Below are 16,108 nucleotides of genomic sequence, written 5' to 3'. Positions count from 1 at the left end.
GCTACAGCATGATGACTTTTACAATCTGATAAGGGCTTTGACATAGCTGTGTGGCTACAGGACATAGCCATGCACACCAGTCACTGCTTCTTAAAATAACGAGGAACAAAGGAAACACTTCAGTTTTACTTCCTTCTCAGACATGGTCGATCATGGTGCAGACTCTCTGTCACCAAACTTAGCCCACCTAAGAATGGACAACGTGACAAGCACTTATTACATATCTCCTGGCTTATCTTTACACACAAGGCAGGGTACGGTAAGACTATCGAGTTACCCAAGTGATTGATGAAGGTGGAAAATTACAATTTCACTTTCTCAGTTTTAGCCATTGGCTTTACTGGGAGTGAATCAGATAACAGCTCTCCTGCAGTTTACAATCGTGTTTTTTCATCGCAACGCATCCACCAGAACTGGCACATTGTTATTCATAGAAGCAGTTAAGCTCTAGCATGTATTTGTTGTTCTGGAAAATGATATACACATGTATCACATGCTCAGCACAAAACCAGATGCTCTCCACTGTCCGTGGTGCTGATATCAAGGCTGTGTTTACCTGACTCAGTAAGTTCAATGAAGACTGCACATTTCCATCAATGTTGCGTTTCTCTCAAATAGGAATAGTATTTTCAATACATTCTAACTCATTTCGTATCAGAAATCAATTTAATTCAAACTTGTAGACATGTAGATTGTTCTACAGCCTTGTATAAAACTATCTCATTTGTTAGCTCTAACAAGAAACACTATGTCTTGACTTCGTTGTTTGGGCGCTTTCATGAACTTTATGATGTTAGGATGGAAGAATTTTCTCTATCAACACTCTTGATTGCATTTCACGGATGCGGCAATATGATTTATTGCTAGCCAAAGGCTATTGTTCAGGGTTAGCCAATGATTTTGAAACTGACAGATTTTAGACATCTTTCAAGCTTAAGCTTTCCTTGAATATAACATGTTATAAGATTAAGACTTTTGACTTAGGCCCCTACCAAAGGACTGCAACATACTCTAACTCAGGAGTGAACCCAAAGAAATTTGTCATATTTCAGTACAGTAAACCAAAGGCTAGGATAGAACCACCAGCCACAAGATGATAATACTGAGAGCTTGAGGGCAAAGTTTGGGTTCTCGCCAAGTCTGGGTTCTCGCCAAGTCAAGAAACACAGGCTGTATCATGTTTGACTGCCATGTTTATTCATGCCTAATCCAGTAAACCAGTCAGATTACTGTTTGTCAGTGTATGAAAAATGTTCGGATCACTGTTATGAATACACATTACTGCAACTTCATTTTGCTTGACTCGGCAATGTTATGATAGCCTCAGGAAGTTTGCACCAATAACATATGCGGGGATCCCTGTAGATTTACAAAGCTTTGTTTCATCGGGCTACGGGATAGATGTGGTGGCTACCATGGGTACTGCAGACATTTTAATCCTATGCAAAAACTCCTCAGGCAATGTGCATAACGATTTGTACCCACTTGCTTTATACATTATTTCGTTGCCAAATGTTTATTCAGATATAACATCTACTAGTACTAAGTACATAATTCCACCAGGATACATAATTCCGCTACCCTGAAAAGATACGTCCAAACAGATCTCCAACCCGACGTCCGCCAGTATAATGCACTCATGTATATCTAAAATGTGCATACCTGGGGGATGCTGCACTAAAGATCGCTAAAGCCCACTGTTTTTCAAAGTGGCGGATTTATGTAACACAACGGATTAATGTTAATGGAGGTTACATACTGTATCTTTGCTGAAAGCACATAGATTTTGTTGATTTCCTTTGTGTACGTGTATGTCCCCAAAAGTGATTTCTTTCATTTCCAGTTTCCCTCTCAAGTATCATTAATACATAATCATTATGATTATTCATATTTTCATCATATGCTGAATACTATAGAGAAATACATTCAGGCTTACCCCCAGTCTGTTCCAGATAGATGTCTGGGGAAGTACAATGTATGTTCGCTATGTGAAAAACTATCACTTGGCACAAGGTTACTGCTTTTTGTGAGATCAGTATATTTGTCCTTGATTACCAGATAGTGAGTGAGTGTACAGGAAGTAAGTAAAAGGGTTACAGTAACTTAATCTCACCAAGACGTCATGTAGTGATGTACAGAAATTGATATTTTGTAGAAAATATTTCAGTTGATACATTTAATAACTTTTATGTATAATCTAATCTATAATGCCGCCTTTTGTATTTCTCAAAGAAGAAATCACATTTGGTGTATGTACCTTATGTAAGATATATGGCTTCAAGTTGTTATTTCCTCATGAAGAAGAAAAGATGAAAAAGAAGCTCAAAGGAAGATGCCATACGTATATTTACATTTTCTTTATCAGTTCACAAGACTTTGATATCCTTAATGCACCTTGGATCAAACACTGTCGTAGATAGCCTCCTTCTGACATCAATCAAGCAATATCTAACGTTTTAATATTTGAGAAGCAGAAACCAACTTTGCATGTAACACTGAGTAAATTATGCATTGGGTTTCTTTGATCTTGTATTGCCCAAGGAAACTTTCTTTACGCTCTCAAGACAGGATCGTGACTTGTGTAAATTAGACATTGAAGTCACAACTCTTTCTAGTGCAAATGTATATGGCTGGTGAAAGGTTTTAGACAAATTGGAAGAGTGAGTTTCTCCTCACATAGATATCATTTGTCAATGATTGAGAAGCCCAGGCCAGTCAGCATGCCTAATACAAAACTGAACCATATAAGATTCCTCTAACACTTTGTTGCCATCACACTCAATTTATGTCCCTAACAACTGATGAATCAAATACAGCACATGAAATAGTGGCGTTGGATTGGTGTAACAGTTAACGGTTGGGGTGGTCAACCCAGAGGTATTGGGTTTGAATCGCCTGACATGCCACCGATGTTGTGTCCTTGGGAAAGGCACTTCACAAGACTTTCCTCACTCCACCTAGGTGCAAAAATGGGTACCTTATTTTGGTTGGGGAGGTAAAAGGAAAGGGTTGGGCTTCGCCTTCCAGTACCGTGCCCTAGACACAGTGGATAACAACCCACTGCACCTACAGCCTCAAAAAGGCTATGGGCCTACCTTTATGTGTATTGTGTGGGTACTACTGGTATGAGAACCAGACTACTGGTATGAGGCACTATAAAATGTTCACTGACTTTGCTATCTGCACTCTGTCGTCAATTTGAAAGTTTCACATTTGGTGAACATAAACTTGACGTGCCTTTAATCTTACTCCTCCTGTCAAACCCACCCCCATTTACACCATTATGTGTTTCCTTGCATATTTTACTGACTCCTGCTAAAACTTGCCCATGCCTTTTATGTGAACCATAAACAAGGGAAGTACATGCATTATTACAAACTGTGTGAAATGGACGAGTTCCTGGGGCCGGGAAGAAACTTTTGTCATTTAGAACTTTAAAGTGTCTTTTGGGTTGTTGTCTTCTGTGCAGGTCTCTGTTGTTAAACTTATTGTGAATCTTAATTCCAAAGTGTTAGGTTAAGTTGATACCTGTGATTGTCCATGAGTTGTAAAAGGTAAAGGTAAACTTAAGGTAGTCCCATAGCTTTTTTGAGGCCGTAGCTATAGGGGCAGTGGGTTGTTATCGACTGTGTCTATAGGGCACAGTATTGGAAGGCGGACCCTCTCCTTCCACAATATGTTGTATTTCCTTACAATCTTTCAGCCTGTGTGAAAGGTAGGAATTCTCTTCTTCACAAGCTCTGAAGAGAAGTATGTTTTCTATCTCTTTCTCAAACATACACAAAATTAGTGTAGCACAAGCATAGCTCACAATCATAATTGGAATGATTACTGGGTCAGTGCCCTGTGGTCCATTATGTTTTGTCTGATCAGCCGATAGAAAAGAAGTCTTTTTTTAGACTCATCTTCTTTTTATGTATACACCTGTCCCCATTGCAGCCTCATGTGATATGGTACTCTATTAGAGATTGTATTCTATTTGAAAAAAGCAAAGCTCACAGAGATAGCAATCAGAAAATGAAACTTTTGTGTTATGCATATAGGTCAGACCTGGCTCTACTTCCCAACATCATGTCAAGAGACCGAGAAATTATCAGGGAATGGCTGATACTCAACCGGTGTGGTCACTTTGAAAACAAGTTTTGACGAGAAAGATTATGCGACCTAACGTGTCAGACCCGAGAAAATTGTTCTTCATGCAGAAAGAAGAGTGATAAAAGTTGTGGTAATGCAGTTTTATTGCCTTTCATCATTTGGAAAGACATTAACTTTTACTGCATGATCGATGGGGCCATCAGTGCCACCTTCAAATTCTATCTCTTGGAGCTTTGGGTGCTCAGAGTGAAGCCTTAATGGTGATGCATGGGAAAGAGTTATACCTGCTAAAAGAAACCCCATAATTTGAAAATGTCGATAAGAGCATTTGAGGCTAAATCAGGTTTTATTGCTCCCAAACAGCTGTGTTATTCCAGGGAAGGAAACTTCCACAACGATCAATCAAGAAGATCCTCGGCTTTTGTTTTAAAGCCAAGAAATCCGTTTCCCCCGAAGGCATGGCTTGTGGATATCTTAAGTGTATTTTCAATGTGATTTAGCTGCATCACTGAATAAAGATCAACATAAACTCAATTGAACCATAACGTGAAGTAGGCTATTCTGCATCTATTCTTTGTCAGACCATTTGTATGCATTGTCTGAGTCTTGCAGCAAAAACCTTCATTCACTACCAAATGCTTAGTAACACTGCGTACTATAGAAATTGCAAAGCAGTACTCGGGTTGTAGTACATGTCGTGTACTACTAAGTGTGGATCTGACTAGAAAACTGCGTCTTGTTTTAAGTGTCATGGTTCTATATTGAATTTAAGTGTGGAGAAAATTGCAGTAGAATCAGATTCTGTAACTCACCAACAGTTACACTCATCTGTCAATTATATTTTCCCCAATAGCTAATTATAAGCCCAGGGCAAACACACTCTCATTACTTCTAAAATCCCTGGACTGAGATCTGATATATTCATCAGAATCTGTATATGAAAACTATGAATAATTTATCAGTCATACTTATTTATAGTACTTAGCATAAGTGGTAGGTTAACTCCTGTATGAAATATATACTGTGCGTATTGTACTCTGCCTGAAGGAACCACATACTTAACTTAATACATTACTTAGAGTCTAGATCTGTTGTGTAGCAAGACAGTATAACTTGGATGATAAAATCATATATGAAGGCCACTGGTCTACCCAAGCTGCTATCCTCATATTTGTGTAGTGACAATTCAGCTTGTGATTGGTGTTGTCCTTTACTGAAAACAGGCATTTCTAGGGACCTTGTGGGAATATGATGAAATATGTGGTGATTTGCTTCATGTTTTATTCACAGCAAGGTCTAAAATTGGTCTGGAAAGCACACAGAGGAGAACCCAAGGACGCGACAAAATACGACACGCAAAAGCACAAGTCAACAGAAGTAAAGACACTCACATCAATATGACAGACCAATTTTTCAGCAACCATGTACTCCAACATTTCCTGGCCTCTAAGATACTAATAGTCAAACCTGTTCTCCACAACCACTCATGATCAAGGGACTAGGGGAAGTGGTTGCTCCAGACAAACGGGTTGCTTGACTGGAAAAAAATACATTTTGCACAATATGCATCTTTTGTTTCCAGAAAACATATCTGACCCCAATTTACAAACTCCATCTTGTTCTGTTAATAGATTTCAATAGTCCATTGTATAATCATCAGCCGTTTATGTCTGACAATCAAATGCCTTGGTGGGTAGCTGTTGTCTGCTCCTAAAGCAGCCAAAAAAGTGCTTCCTGGTTTTCTTTGTCAAAATGCACAATGGTTCAAAATCAAAATGTACTGATCACGGATTTTGCCTTGTGTTTGTAACAATCATCAACAACTTTATAGATTGTTTGTTTGTTTGTTTGTTTGAGTCTTTGTTTATTCATGGCAAGCTCAAATCGGCAGACGTCGCAGGCCGCTTTTCATTGAGGTCATGAGGGAAGAGGTAAGGGTCAGATACTATATAACAGAGATACACAGTCATTTAAGTCCTAACTCTATCAACATATATCATTACACATATATGGTACAACATATACAATCGGTACAACATACAACATATAGTAGGGCAAAAGCTGGTTTATGGTCCGTTTCAGTTTGACTTATATTGTTAATTGGGACACAAATGCCCCATGGGGACTTCAAGAAAGTGGCTGCTGGTTTAGCAAGATAGTTGATTAGCAGAGAGTCTTAACCATGCATTGGACATGACTCATTTGTCGGGTACTATGGGTGGTTGGCTGGCTATGTTTGATATTAGAAAATTGGGTGAATGAACCTTTTCAGAATCTGTAACTTACAGTAGGAAATTTCTATATCACACAAAAACCATCTTCTCACTTTGCATGAATACCCTAATTGATTCGCTTCAACTAGTCATTTAGATTCAAATCATGTCCCAAGTGGAAGCTTTAGATGAGGATAATGCAGTACCTGTATTAGCTCAAGTACCACTTTTACTGCGTCTCAGGGACTTTTTCCTGGTGTTGATGAGTTGATGGTGCTTACCTTGTTAATTTTTTAGAGTCAACACTAGTCTTAGACTAGTGGCTGTTCTAATTTCATGCGTACATCCTTCATTGATGACACAGTGAGGCCCAGGGAAAGGTCAACTTTATTTTTGAAACAGTTATGCTTGTGAAATATCAATCAATCAAAACGTTGACAGTGCAAGATTGCATTGCACAGCATCATGACTGCTGAAGCTGAAATCATCAGCTCACTCATATGCCCAAATGTCCACATGATGAATGACATGAATAATTGCTCCATGAGAGTATTCAACATGACAGATATGTTTTCAAAAGTCAACTTTGTACAACAATCTTTTAATAGGTTTGTGGACTTCCACGGTTGCAGATAACTCCAGGTAGTATCATTTCAGGAGGTACAAATGTATAGACAACCTGTGCCAGGATGTTGGAAAATTAGACAGCAAAACTACTGGCATATCACAGAGTTTATGATATAGAAGACGTTAGTACTTTGTTTCACTTAATATTTAGTTATTCACTCACTCACTCAATACTCACTCACTCACTCACTCACACACACACTCACTCACTCACTCATGAATTAAGTCAGTCATTCATTTTGGCATTTCTCCATCCTTTCAACTCACACATTCTTTCTAACTCACACATTCTCAGTTACTTCTGAGACTTCATTCCTTTCTTCCGAGAATTGGTTGTATCGTGTATGAAAATGTATGAGAGGTAAGGTGTCCAAATAGGTTCTGTAACCTTTCTGATAAATCATTCAAAATGCACTGTTATCATGTAGGTAAAATATGTATGGAGGACAAATTGTGATTGATATAGCTGAATGTTTGAACAGATTTTTGCATAGCAAAATGTAATAGACCAATCCCATAGCCACGCTTTTGTTACCTCTGTCAAAACTTAGAAACGTACAAATACAAAAATTTGATGGATCTGCATTCACTCTCCTTTTTTATTGTAGTAAGTGTACTAGTCATGAAGTTTAATAAGACCATTGTAAGGTCATTGTAGGACAGGCTATGATTGATACGGTGCCACTGTCCTTTGGGAAAGTTAAGAGCTTGGTTGCAAATCCTGTTGTATGTAGTTCCCATCTCAAGTGTCTAATAGCCCAGGGAGACAGATCTTGCTGTGCAAAATGATTGGCTTAAATCACAATTAAGGCTCCATTATCGATGGTGGCTGCCACATCTACATCACAGAAATGCTGATTAACAGTAGGTTAAATGATCCATACCTCATACACAATGTATGAAGTAGGCTGCATTGAAAGAATATTTAATGACAGTAATAAGCAACTGTTGCAGCTCTGATGTAAATGTATTCAAATATTCTATACATTTAGTTAAATGCCAGTTGGACCACTGACAAATTGTCATGATAGTGAAAGAGTTTGGTTGCCTTCCTCTGGAGAGGCAGAATCCGTGCAAATGAGATTTTTCTACATTTTATTTCTTGCACCTCACCCATTATTCCTGTATCATTGTAGCTTAAAAGTTTGTATTTTGCCCATTAGATCATTTGAAAGGAGATCCCTCTTCTTTGCAAAGTAATTGGGTGTAGGGTTGCAATTTAGGAAGATAATCGAGTTGCAAAATGATTAGTCATAGGATCAAATTATCTTAGGTAACAGGACCGGTGACCCTTAAGTTAGAATATGATATTAGTAAATAAAAAAGATACGAGGAAAAACCTGTTTATATCTGAATCAAATCACATTTGTTTCAAAATCTCAGTTTGTATAAGTTGTCATTAGTGTCAACCTGTCTGCATATATATGTACGTCATATTCTTTTGTCTAAGATATTGGCTTTCTGCACACAATATTAATGTGCAATATTACATTTCCCACAGCTAAACTAGACTTCCTAAGGGTGGCGTCATTGCTTAACCTCGGTGTAAACATTATTTCCAGTACATTTACTGTTACCATGGTTCTGTCAAATCAGGTTACCGTGATGTACGTGTATGGACAGACTGTCCTTGGGTTCTCCCCCATCATACAACCTACTCCTTTTACCGAAATGGGAGTTCCTTTGAAGGGTAAATTGGCCTGAAAATTGCTTTTTGGTCAACAAGGAAGCTGAGGAAAATGGATGTTCCAATATAGAGTGCCATTGCAGTTCTTTTTGCTCTGCTGGTAGCCACAGAGGTCTAATTATGAGTAGGTAGGGATTGGACCTTGGAGAAGTGGACAGGACTACATTGTACTGTAGGGTACAGCAAAGACGACATGTAGATTGTTTTCAAAGCAAGGAAGGAAATCGTCTTTCGTCTTTGTCTAAGAAACATTCCATCATTTTGACAGGAATGTTTTACCACTAGTCTTTCAGTTTCAAAATCTGCTTTTAGTCATAACGCTTCATCCAGCAAATGCTCAGGTCTAGCGTTAATTTTCTCTCATCGGTTCCGATAGTCAAATACTTTTTTGTAGCTAATGCTGGTGCTTTTTTCCCCATGAAAATTATGTCACCAAAGTTTGTGTAGTACAGTTATGAAGACCAATGACCACATTGCCAGCTGCAGGCCACTTGCTTTCACCATGGGATTAAATACTCCAGCTTTCTTGTAGCGCCAGTAGTCCAATTGGGGCCTGCCCGGCTTGACCTGGTCATCTGACCCATTTACGCAGAAAAAGCTCTGTAATCTCGTATGATCATGGATCATATGAGACCTGCATACGGTATCAACACTAAGAGCATCAACAAGGGCAAGACCGGAGGAGTATACTACTTTTTATGGTCCAGTTGAACACAACTATCCATATGAAAGTAATATTTCTTGCATCAAGGAGAAAGTCACATTCATGTGTGTCTTTTAGATACAAGATTCCTGGAAATATTTTGTATCATTTCATTTTCAGGGTGACCTGTTTTAGAATTAAATATGTCACTGGTTAATTGGGCAGCCATGGCTGTATAACATATTATGATAGCAGAAAAAACAAACTAAAACAGACTTGAAGTCTTCTTCACAATAAGAGTCCTGGTCATCACAATATTCCAATTAAGATACCAGCATTTGATTTTGTTATTTATTGTAGCTATAGATTACATTTGAAGGCAAGCCTAAGGCAATTATGTTGTCATCTAAGACTGAGTAAGACATCTTGTCTTAAGTTGTACTTGTCATGTAGGCTGAGCCAAGTCCCTGCTTTGATGACTTGCGATGTGTCCAAAGTCAAGTGCAAGTCCTCATTAACAACGCAACAGGCTGATTATCCAGGATGATAATGACCTCCTTGGATGTCTCGAGACCCAACGACGAGAGTCATGATTAAAGGCCTGATTTAAGTAACAACTAATGGACTTGGATCTAGTCTGGTACCTGGGACTGATGTGATAATTTTTCAGATTGTGTTTGCCTACTTGGGATGTTTTCTCCTTCCTGTATCATTAGGCATGGATAGAAAATTATCTATGAGAGACAGACTCAGGTTTGCTTGTTCTGCAAAACTCGTCTGGTAAACCACCTTTGGGCGTAACACACCAGTTTTGTACATTAGGTACAAGCTATGTAAGACAGGACTGTAGAACCCATACTCTATTTGACCTTCTGCCTCCCGCCTAATTCTGTAGCCAATAGAGAATGGGGTGCCAAACAGCGCTTCAGTGTGCTAAAGGTTAATAAGTGCGGTGGGACCTTCCAGCTTCCAGCTTTATATCCCATCAGCGGATCTCTTAAACCAAAGCTACAGTCAGTACGCATCTTTACCTGAATCAAGTAAGGAGTTAGGTTCCTGGTGTATCTAGCATCTTTTCCCACAGGGCACAACATTGGGGCCTGCTAGGGATTCAAACTCAGCACCTTCGAATTCAGAATACAGTTTATGTAAACAATCCTAACCACAATACCACCTTGCCACCTTTTTAGGTGCACTGGTAGCATGATAGTTGAAAAATGATTCACAAAAGAAAGCACTGCTAAAGAGAATACTGAAAAACAACACCATCGAAAAAGGAATTGGCAGTCAAGCTGTCCACCAGTGTGAATAAATTGTACCCTGGATGATTTAACGTTAGACCCTTACATCCCTCAATTAATCAGTCCTAACTCATTACATACCATTTTCTATGCCACTGCAAGAAATGCAGTAACGCACACTTACAAATTTTGTACTTTGCACAACATTTGTCCATATCAAAACCATGCATCTAAAAAGGATTTCCTGGTGCATATTTTTGTATTCATTTCGTGTCTGAAAGGAGCCTCCAAATAAATAAAGGCTAATGTTAGGAGCAAAACACCTGGTAGCTGTTATTATGTGTCATAAAGCACAGCACTTTGAATCCTGAACATTAGTTCCGAAGATATAAAGATGACCATAACGTTGGTAGTTTCCTTCAGTTAGGGTGGCAATTCCGCTCTGTAATAGCACATGGTAAATGCATAACTGGTTATACAGCCCCTCGGCTTGGAGCCAGTTCCATGCATGAAATATCAATTTCATGTTTGAGAACTTCTTGGTCTAATGTCATGTTGGAATTGACAAAATCGGCATGTAGCCAAGAACTGAAGTTTGGTTTGGTTTGTGCTATATGTTTGATTCATTTACAATCTAACCAATGCAAATGCCTTCAGCAATATATGGTCAGATGTTCCATTCCCTGAAATAACTCTAAATTAGCCCTGACTATAAATGCACAACAACGCCTCAAAAATGGCCAGCAAAATTTATTGTTGGGTACATTGTATATTTCACTCAACCAATCAGTTGTGCAGGCAGTTACTTTTTATGTTTATTGTCTTTCCCAAATGTCTAGTAGTTTAAGGGAACAATTAAGAACAATATAGAGCATGATCTATGTTGGAGTTTCACGTGGAGTAATTTACTATGCCATTGAAAAATGACAAAATGGATGAGCAGTTTCCCTTGGTGTAATTTACACATACAGAATGTGCGATAAGCACGAGAGTAGTGTTCTATATGCACAGGAGATAAATCAGTATAATAACGGGTAGTATGCTTCCAAAACAAGGAAGTTATGGGGAGAACCACCTTGCCCCAAAAGACAACATTGACGATGTCTTGTCATAAATGTTTCTCGAATTTAAGAAGCCTGCCTTCTATTGAGAACTTTTTGTGTAATAATCTAGTTGAGATAAGAGAAAAATTCAGCTTGACTAAATTGGAAAGCACTGGAATGTGACCAATGTTATGATGATGTTTGAGTGCATGTGCAGAGTCTTAAAGTTTGTTTTTAGTGTGTCTGTTTGTTTGTGTTGGTGTACATGTGTATCTGTAGTTATTTGAAAACACTGTCAGAAGAGTGGCAGAACGTCAGTGAGTGAGAGCATTTTTATTTAATAACTATGATGTATCACTGGAAACGGTTATTTGTATGAGGTACGAAGGTATGAGGTCGCTCCACAGGCACACCATCTGCATTGTACAGGGCAATTGTATATTGTAACTGTGACTAGCTTGACAGATTTTAGGCACAACTACACGTAGAACGACAGTGATGTTGATCAATGAAGGGATTACATTTAGGAACTAACAGGGTGTAAAGTATTGTTCACAATTGCATGACTGTACTATTTGCATATTGGGTCACCACTTGGGCAGAAGCGGTGTGCGTGACATTCTGTGACATTCATCGACAAGGACAGACAGGATAGGAGACTTCATTTACAAACCCCAGAGTGCTGATTGAACAGGACGGGTCAGACTGCGGCAGTTCTGAAATGTCCTCAGAGGTAATGGAAGAAGATGCTTCAAGCTGTGATTTCAGACTCACCTGAATTGTGTGAGATGAGATCTTTTATCTTAATGTCAAATCCATCCCTAAGGATTTTGACAGCTGTAACAGAGTCATGCTAACCCCAAAGTTGTTCTTCAACTGTTTTACTGTGAGTAAATAAATCCTTTAAGTTAGTTCAATTCTCAAGAACCGCATTTTTCATTATGCAAATCAACTTTGAGATTGGTTGTCAAGGCAAGACTTACCGTGATGGACAAAAGCATGTATTCTAGACTGCTGCATAATGAACAGCTAAAACAGCTACAGCTGAAAGTGTACAGGGCAAGTAAGTTCATGCATATGTACATGACAGTGTAATCTTTGCTTTCTGTATTGTATCCAAGTGTACATTGATTTTGGCTGGTTTCCCAAGGATACAAAATCTGGCTTCTTTAGACAGATGGGCAGTATTATGCAACAGTGCTCGTACCCCAATAAAGTTTCTCCAAAATATTGATGATAATAATGCCATCATTTTCATTTTAATAATTCAGTACGTCATAAAACCTATTATTCCAAAAGAAGTTCATTTTGTAAAGTATGGACCGGTCCGAACACCTGTATCGAAGGTTATCACAGCCCGGCTATGATATAAAGGTATATCCTAAATGATGATGACGCTACGGTAAATGTAAAATTCGTGAATAGCTTCTTCAGGTTGGTACATGTAGGTCATTGCAGACTAGCATCATGTAAACGCTATTCTCCAACTACGTCGTGTAGACTTCGTAAACTTTGAAAGCCTGTGTCACCCAAAAATCAAACATCAACTTAAGCATATGGAAAATTATAGTTACTGTGAAAACACAATGTCAAGCAAATAGACAGACCATAATAACAGTACCTCCTCATGAAGCTTCTTCCATTGACTCCCTGTCATGTCTGATTTATTAGAATAGTATTACGTTAACTTCTACCAACTTTGACCCACCTTCCGGTTAGTGTCGAAGTGCCTAGCATTTAAATGCCAATACTGGAAGTGATGACCCTGAAAAACACCAAATGACTACAAAACCTCCCTTTCACAGAGGCAATGGTCTTGGACAGCCCTTGACCCAATCGGATTCAAGTTAAATCCCTCTCAGAAAGAAGTTACGTGTGGAAATTAGCCAAAGCTCATGGTATTCTATGTGAGTTTCATCATTTATCCATGCCTTAAGCCCTCAGGCTTACTTTTCTCAAGGGTTATCATCTGTAATAATGACTTTATGACCTTTGTCTCTTCTAGGAAACTGGGGTGATTCAAATTAACTACCTTTGGCCCTGGAATCATTAATCCCAGTTGGTGCATCGATCCGTCCTGTCATCTTCTTTGTGTGGTGTAATTTCTGTTCAAGTGGATTGGGCATTAGGTCCTGGCCCTTGAGTTTGGCATTAGCCTTAGGCCCTTAACCTGCGCCGGTCTTTAATGGCACATTTTGTGCACAGTGCTCTTAGATGATTAATTTAGAGGGTGTAAAATGGTCCTTGCTTGTTAGATTTGCTCATGAGCGTAACCACAGGTGACGGTATACAGGACTGGTGCTCTACTTTCATTGCAGGCCATCTGCAATGGACATGGGACCTCATCTCTGCCCGATGGATAATTGAAGGATAAGTCAAAGACTTAAGCCAGCCCCAAGCTGACCTATATACATATTGCATGTGCTGTAAATGATGCGGACTTGTTGATTGTATAGATGAGCCTTCTTCCTTGTGCTCATCTATAGTATGTGCTAATTGGTGAAACAGCATACAATTGTAAGTCAGCCAAAAAAAATCAATTTTGAGCTGTACTCAGTAACAGTTGTATGTAGATATTGATGAAGCTGATGTCACCTGTTCATTGAATTAGTGGATTGTGTTGCTTCAATTTCAATGTTGCACAGCCAGGCATATACATGTACATGACGTATATATTTTATAGTTAAGTGTACCACATGTATGTGCTAATCGAAACCAACCTTATAGTAAAGCTCCTAAGCCCCATAGCGGGATTTGTATCTCAGCACCTCCCCAACCTTACCACAGCACTGAGCCAGGCAGTTGGTGGGACTGTCTGACACCTTTTAGCTGTAATCTCTGCAGACATCTTTGCCCTAATACTGAACCCATACAGGGAGCTGCAGTATGTTCAGAGTATGTTTGCTGATTGACCCCAGAAAAGTACTTCGCATTAACAAGAACCACTTATAGAGAGCACTAAATAATCAGATGATGTTTGACCATCTACGTTTTCAGTCTTAACACTTTTGCACCATGTGTAAAGAAATAGTGTGTGTTGAATTGAATTACCCTCATAAAAACAGACATACAGTTCTCATTGAAGAATGGATGAAAAAAGGATAAGACAAGATAAAACGCAGTTTGTATATATATAGCCAACAACCCAGTTATTTAATGAACCATCTTGCTGGTGTCGTATCAATGCTTTTGCTGACCCTCATGCAGAGGATGTGTCCAATTCCAGCAGAATGAATTGTACCAAATGAATGCCCAGTGATATTTTTAGACTCATCTTTATCGAAAACCTACTGTTCACCCATCGATGAAGATACTTTACAGACACCATTGGTGACAGCTGGATCTAAGGACCACTTCTATGATGGGTAGAGGGTCAGATTTCTAACCCTGCCCGTTAGGATGGATGGTTAGAGCTTTTATCTGTCTTTACTCTCAGAAACCGTCTATCAGGCCACTTGTAGTAACTGTCACTTCGGTTTGGTATCTTTTCATTGTTGTGTTGTGATATATGAAATCGAAGAAAACTCCCAATTACATTCAATGTTTTGCTGTATTGAGAATGGTTTTGAAATGTCAGAGTATTTTCATGTCTGTATCTAATGAATTGCTTGTTGTGTAATACATCATGCCTTTGTTTGAGCATAATATCTACTTGTTCCTGCTCAATCTATCTTCCCTCATTATCACTACAAATTTGTGCAAGAAAAAAAATGATGCATCTGTTCAGGTTAAAAAACCATACAGATAAGAGGAACATGATTATGTCCCTATGGAAAATGAATTGAGTCACCCTTATGCATAATTGGTAAATGATTACAGCCACCTTACAACAAATGCCCATAGTTAAATTCTTACATTTACAGCTGCTTTGTTACATGTACCTATTGTGAACCAGTATGCCGTCCTTGAATGCTATTGTCATTGTTGAACAACACCTAAAGCATTGTAAGCATGTAAGAATCAAGGCTAAAACGTTAAATACAAAATTACACTTACCAGTCTCTGAAACCAAATCAGCACGCCATACTTTTACATGCTGTCATACCCGGGCATGACCGCAGCATCGTCTTGTCCCAGCATGAATCCGCACGCAAATAGTAGGGTTGTCACAGACGCCAGGCAGCGATCTCCCACGTTGTGCCGGCTTACGAGGTTTACTGTGAGTGTGGAGGTGGTAGCGTTTCACGTCATTACATATTTATGAAGTGCTATATATTATTTACAGGGAGAGTCCATTACATCATTTGTTTGGGGAAAAGGGTGAGGAGAATGCATATTGATCAGTTAAGCTGTATTTTCAATAGGAATATCTTAAGAACATCACCTGATCAGTTTTCTTGACTTTAACATTTTATGTATTAGAAATCAACATGGCATTTGGGAAACATTGCTTTCACACTTTCACCTAATAGTATATGATACCAAGTTTAACCGTTTGTATTCTTCTTGTTTTTCATGTATCAAAGAAAATGCAAATGACGAAGCATTGGGGACAGAATTTTTGATGTGCTAGCAAGTTTCTTGGTCCTGGTGTCAATAACATGCATACTCTAGTCGAA

The 16,108-nt window shown here is 38.8% G+C and overlaps 2 protein-coding genes across 3 annotated transcripts in view; one reads left to right on the top strand and one right to left on the bottom strand.

The window, feature by feature from the left end:
* The window catches only part of LOC136434988 (leucine-rich repeat neuronal protein 1-like), a 41,953-nt gene extending 26,202 nt beyond the window's left edge, over positions 1–15,751 (bottom strand). Inside the window, exon 1 of the mRNA XM_066428139.1 lies at positions 15,546–15,751. The gene's annotated coding sequence lies outside the window, so the exon portion shown is untranslated. The remainder of the gene's footprint in view (positions 1–15,545) is intronic.
* The window catches only part of LOC136434993 (mitochondrial inner membrane protease subunit 2-like), a 57,538-nt gene that overhangs the window by 28,825 nt on the left and 12,605 nt on the right, over positions 1–16,108 (top strand). The gene's annotated exons all lie outside the window — the stretch shown is intronic.

The sequence above is a fragment of the Branchiostoma lanceolatum genome, chromosome 5, assembly GCF_035083965.1.
Source record: "Branchiostoma lanceolatum isolate klBraLanc5 chromosome 5, klBraLanc5.hap2, whole genome shotgun sequence".
Lineage (NCBI taxonomy): Eukaryota > Metazoa > Chordata > Leptocardii > Amphioxiformes > Branchiostomatidae > Branchiostoma > Branchiostoma lanceolatum.
Note: the sequence above shows the minus strand (reverse complement) of the source record. Positions and strands in the feature narration are given on the sequence as shown.